This window comes from Palaemon carinicauda, chromosome 16 (assembly GCF_036898095.1).
Source record: "Palaemon carinicauda isolate YSFRI2023 chromosome 16, ASM3689809v2, whole genome shotgun sequence".
In the NCBI taxonomy this organism is placed as follows: Eukaryota; Metazoa; Arthropoda; class Malacostraca; order Decapoda; family Palaemonidae; genus Palaemon; species Palaemon carinicauda.
In genome coordinates, this window is record NC_090740.1 from 53,322,741 (window position 1) to 53,329,624 (window position 6,884).

Below are 6,884 nucleotides of genomic sequence, written 5' to 3' on the forward strand. Positions count from 1 at the left end.
TGAAGGCGTGCACCAGAGGCATGTGGTCTGTGCGAATGACGGAGGGTGTACCTTCTAAGAAATGGCAAAAGTGACGGACAGCCAAGTGCACCGCCAGCAATTCACGATCGAAGGTAGAATAACCCGATTCTGCCTTGGACAGTTTTCTGCTGAAGAAGGCCAATGGGCAGGGCGAACCTTTGACCACCTGCTCAAGTACTGCACCAATGGCGACGTCGCTGGCATCGGTGGAGAGAAGGAGAGGGGCGTGTAGGATAGGAAAAGTGAGAGCCGCAGCAGTTGATAGGGCCTGCTTTGCATTGCAGAAGGCTGCTTCTTGAAGGGGACCCCACTTCAGGTCCTTTGGCTTGCCCTTGAGAGGCGTAGAGGGGAGCAAGAGTGGCGGCAATGGCTGGCAGAAAACGGTGATAATAGTTGATCATGCCCAAGAACTCCTGCAGAGCTTTGACTGTCGAGGGCGCGGGGAAATTCTGAACGGCTGCTACCTTCTCAGGGAGGGGATAGACTCCTTCAGGAGTGATACGGTGCCCTAAGAACGACACTTCGTTGGCGCCAAAGGTACACTTGTCGTACCGGACTACAAGGCCGTTTTGTGTCAGGCGGTCGAGCACGATGCGCAGGTGACGGAGGTGTTCCTCTTTTGAAGAGGAGAACACAAGTATGTCTTCCACATAACATACACAGAAAGGGAGGTCCCCTAAGATGCCATCCAGGAGACGTTGAAACGTTGCCCCAGCATTACGAAGGCCAAAACAGGAGTAATTGAAAGTGTATGTGCCAAACGGAGTGGTGATGGCGGTCTTGGGGATGTCTTCTGGGTTCATAGGCCCCTGATAATACCCCTTCAGGAGGTTGAGCGTAGAGAAAACCTTTTCTTTGTGCAGGTAGGAGGTCACGTCGGCAATGTTTGGGAGGGGGTAGTGATCCGGTTCTGTTTGCATGTTCAGGCGCCTGTAATCCCCGCACGGACGGAGGGAGCCGTCTTTCTTCAGAACGATGTGTAAGGGTGACGACCATGGGCTGGAGGCCTTTTTTGCAAAGGCCCATTTTCTCCATTTCGGGGAACGTCTGTTTGGCGGCTGCCAATCGTTCCAGTGCCAGACGTCTGAATTTTGCGAAGAATGGGGGTCCCGTCGTCTTGATATGGTGATAAATACCGTGCTTGGCAGGAACTGTGGGCGTTTGGCGAAGTTCTGGACGGAAAACTTCCGGGTACAACGTGAGGAGGTGGGCGTCGGCATCCGTGGGTGCGCTGATATGGAGAGCGAGGTTAGAGGGGGCGGGTTGAAGAGGTGTCGACAAGTACGAGTCTGAGTTGACCAATCGTCGGTGGGCGACATCGACCAGAAGGTGGAAATGAGAGAGGAAATCCGCACCGAGGATTGGCATTGTGATGTCAGCAACGAGAAACTTCCAATTGAAATTACCGTTTCCGAACGATAATGTGAGGTTCTCGTAACCGTAGGTGGGTATCGCAGATCCGTTGGCAACTACTAAGCGGACGTCGGCAGATGTAGGCAGACTACGTTGTGCCTTGAAGAGTTTTCTTGGCAAAAGAGAACGACAAGCACCCGTGTCTACCAAAAATCGCACGCCCGTTCCTGCATCCTGTAAAAAGAAAAGATTAGAAACATGGGAGGCCACCGCCACAAGCGATGGCCTACATACACGTTTTTTGGCCACTGACAATCTTTGGCACATTTCTTCGCGGTTGCCCCGAATCTGAAGTGGTAGTAGCAAAACTGCGGCGGATGGCAGGTAGTAAGTGGCTGTAGAAGTCGTTCGTTGGGGCGCGAGCGATTGGTGGGTGGTGGGCGTCTTTGTCGCCGCTTCGGCACGTCACGGGGCAGGCGTGTATGTCCTACGGCATTCATGTCAGCTTCGGTTGACGTTGAATAGGCATCCTCGTCGTCAGGAGTGGAGGCATTGATGGAGGTCTTGAAGTGGCAGTCCATAAAGGCGTCGGCTTTGGTCATCAAGTCCTTTATGGGTAAACTATCGACATCGGGTATGGCAGCGCGTACAGGTTCGGGTAAACGGCGTATCCAAAGGGCACGGAGTAGGTTCACCTCACGAGGAGAGCCGTCTGCGGCAGGTTGAAGGCGAGCGATACTGGTCATTTCCCTGAGGGCAAGCGAAGCCCTTTGGTCCCCCAACGGTTGTTGCGAGAGCTGAAAAAGCTTTGCTATACCGGCGGCTGGCGACGGCGAGTACTGCTGCAGAAGGTATGTTTTGAGGGCGTCATACGCTATTGGGGTGTCTCCTTGTTCACAAAGCCAGTCGGATATTTCTTGGAAGGTGTCCTCGGGTATCGCCGCAAGAACATAATCCGCTTTGGTGGTTGAGCGAGTCACGCCCCTGATATGAAAGTGGACTTCAGCGCGTTGAAACCAAGCAAAAGCTTCTAGGCTGGCGAACGGTGAAAGTTTCAATGGGGCGGCCGCGGTGCCAACTGCTGTAGTAGAGTCCGTCTCCGTCATAGTACCAACGATGGAGGGGCGAGGGAGGTGGGGGTGGAAGGCAGTGGGAGCGAGTCGACTTCCGGGGTCACCAATGTGATGGCGCCGAGTAAGGCTGTGAACTCAAAGACAGGTTGAAAATGACTGAGTTATATTATTGTAGAACATTCTCCTCATATACAAAACCTCAAGGCAACAGGACATAACAAGTTCACAAGACAGACAATATTACAGAGGAAAAACCAGACATGAATTTTCATGTTCGTTTTAGTGCGAGGGAAGAGCGAAGATACAAGCAATTGTATGAAACACGGTTGGTATACTGTACTTATGAGATGAATTGTCTTAGTTTTTGAGCAATTTGGGTTGAAAGGTCGTTTATATGGCATTCTCTCTCTCTCTCTCTCTCTCTCTCTCTCTCTCTCTCTCTCTCTCTCTCTCTCTCTCTCTCTCTCTCTCTCTCTCATACATTAACTGTTCAACACCTATTTTAGTTTTAGTTTAGCTCATAATTCTCATGATTTTTTTTTATTGATGTCACACATTCCAGTTTTTTAAGACTCAGACTACTTTTATTGGCCACCCATCTCAAAAAAAAAAAAAAAACCTTAGAAACGTTTTACTTAATATAAAACATATTTTATTTAATTTTTATAATTTCAAGTAAACCGAATATATAAAATCTCTAGCACTTTATAATCTTAATATTATATATCTTGCAATAAGAGGTAGTTACGGTCTTACAATAGGTATTTCACTATAGTTAAGTTTAGCGAATTACATAAAAACTTTTAAAAGGAAATATGAATGGTGCTGTATAATAAATTTTCATTCAGTATATCACTGTGCCAGTTATATCGAAGTCAGAACATATCAATTGCATATCTCGGCCTGGATCAGAATCGAATTTTGTGGTTTAAATCCGATCTGTTTCGCAAAATTCGATAGCAACTGCAGTCATACTATCATATTTTTCCCTTTTTTTATTACTTACCAAATTTATTGTTATAGAATAATTCAAGTAATAAGATATACAAAACTCAATTGTATTGAACAATACAAAACGAAATCTGTTTTGTTATCGTGCAACTAATTATGACTCGTGTACCATTACATTACAATATAATGCAATATAGTGAAATGCAATACAATACAATACAATAAAATACAATATCATACAATGCAATACAATACCATACAATGCAATACAATACACTCCAAAGTAATACAATACAGTTCCAGACAATACAATACAATAACGAAAAAATTACGGTACTTCTGCTCTAGGAGATTTTAAATTCGTTTTTTTTTTTATTATTATTCTTTGCTCGTAAATTGGTTATACTCTAACGATTTGATGAAATTATCATTTGATTAATAAAAACTACTGTTTGATATTTTTTTTCAACATCATAATCAAGTAAACTGTTTTTTTAGAGGTTGTTTTAACTTCTCTTTACCTAAAAGCATATTATTCAGAATGCTAACCATTATCTATATATTGATTAGTTTTTTTCAATTAAATATTCAGTAGTTCTGTAATAGTCAATAATTACCAGTTTTATTCTCTTAACTGAGAGAGAGAGAGAGAGAGAGAGAGAGAGAGAGAGAGAGAGAGAGAGAGAGAGAGAGAGAGAGAGAGAGAGAGAGAGATATGAAGAGAGTTATTGTCAACCGTACTTTCCTGAAGACAATAAATATTATGGGGTTTTCCGTGAAAAAAGAAAAAAAAACATCTTATCACTCTATTCACTCAAAAATACCATATTGTTCTAAAAGTTCACTATTACTTAACACCGACATAATCAATAGAGCAAAGTAATACCCGTTGATATAACGCTGACGTAATTGAATTAATAGGATGAAGTTATAAAATGTGCTCAACTCTATTTTAGATGTTAGAGATTTTAGAGTTTAGAGGTTGAAGAACTTATATCACAGCAAGCGAATATGGTTACATTAAACTTATGGTAACGCAAAATGCTAAGAAAATAGATAATTTATACATTGCAGATAGAAATTCACAAATTATTTGAATACAAAAATGCACTATATATATATATATATATATATATATATATATATATATATATATATATATATATATATATATATATATATATATATATATATATATATATATATATATATATATATATATATATATATATATATATATATATATATATATATATATATATATATATATATATATATATATATATATATATATATATATATATATATATAGTGGGGATACCTTAAAGTAGTGAGAGAATATGTGTGTGAACAAGATCAGCAATCTGTACTGCCACTATCAAACCAAAATCTCCCACCATCAACAATATAGATTTTGTAAATTGGATGGCTACTTATTCCTCAAAAAAGTGCCAGAAAACCGTGGGTTGTAATATAAACGTCATAGACATCAGCATAAAAGGCTGTGTAATTCATCGATTGTATTCATCTATAATAATGTCCTTTTTACTAGTTATGAATAATTAAGTAAATAATACTACTCATTATCATAATTGGCTTAGTGTGAATTCATAAGAATGCAGTTATTGTTATTAGTGCATTTTCTCTGGAATGATTAACTGATATTGAAACTCTGAATACATTATAAGCTTTGAAATCTTTATATAAGTAGAAGATTAGTTTTCATAGAATGATTCCAGATAAACAGTAGGGGAGATCAAAGGAATTAAAAAAAAGTCAGATAAGAAAAAGGAATAATAAGTTACATTTCTAGGAAATCCAATATGTTGTATGATAAGAGAATAATAAGCTTCTACGTAAGGAAATGAATGGGTCATGGAAACCAGTAATATGTTTATCTGATATATAAACAAAAGTGATTTAACTAAATATGTTCTGAAATTTTAAATAAAAAGATTTTTTGAAACTAAAATTTACCCCCAAATAAGGAATATCATAAATAAATGATATCGCTAATGATATAAACACTATGGCTATTTTCATGGTGGGGGAAGAAAATAGAATATCTAATTCTTAGGTGGCTACAAGAACATAAAATTCTCATACACGTTGTTGATGTCAAAATTTATTGATAAAAATGACCTTAAAATCATGTGTAAGATTTACTTACGCAAGTTCGAGGACCCAATTCCTATAGCATGTATCAACTTCGTCTTTGAATTAGAAATAATCATATGTAAATTCTTAATATACTTACATATATGACAGTGCAAGATTATCTATTAATATTTCTTTTTAGATCAATAAAAATAATTCATTATGTTACAGTAGAAATCTTGTTATTTTTTGAAAATTTTGACAGAGCATAAAAGGTTTTCTGAATGAGAGTCCACTATAAGGATTTATTTCCAAGAATAACGATATTGAATACAATGATCAGTCTTTTTCATTACTCCTATCGTGGGAAAATTCTGTGAAAAAGAATATTCAGAATACTTAGCAGTGGTTACAGCAATATGTAAACTAAAAGAAATATTAGCGCCCACCAATCCAAGGTTGGTGGGTTTGGTGTAAACACGGGTCTTCATGAAACAATACCCGTGTTTACACAAAACACACGAACATTCGATAATGCCTCACTGGGGACACTGAATATCATACCAATTATAAGACATCTCCCATCAAGGCCTACGTCCAGAGTGGCCCCACAATTGCTCCTCTTGGGCCGACATGCATGAAAAACTTGACCGAATTACCTAGCTACTTGTGAAGAATGGCTTTTCAAACAGGCAAGTAAACCATGGGGTTAAGCAGGCCTTTTACACATGGTAATAGAGGGATAAACGAACTGAGGACACCACCACCACCATCAACCTATACTACAAGGAATATATGCACAAAGAATACCAGAAGGACGAGAAACAAATGACAGACATCGTCAGAAACCACTTTTTTCCCGTAGATGTGAACACCATGATCAAGCTGACAATCTACTACCAGAGGGCTAAGAGGAAATCTCTCATCAAGACGAACAACCAGCTCTGCCAACTCAGGACTTCATTAGGCCGGCTAATGTGCTTTTTACTATATGTGTCCTGTTCCAGGATGCTCTGGTGGTTACATAAGATTAACCACAATGCGCATGTCCTGTCATGTTCAGCAAGGGGCAATAAGAGCCCATGACGTTCAGATGCATTATTAAAACATCCAACCTGAGGAGATTGTTAAACGTACTAAGATCACCAGTCATGCTTCTGACAGCAGAAGACTTGGGATACTTTAAGCTCTCCTCATACAGTGAGAAAAACTATCCCTCAACACGACTCAAGAAATGTTCCTGCTCCCCTCCTGCTGTAGGAACAACAGCCTGATAATAGCTACCGATATAAACTTCACAAACCTTGACCACTCTGTTCAGTGGCCAAGCAGCTCACCTAACAGCGATTCTACTACGGTGAACGCTTCCACTAATCAGATCCTGGACGT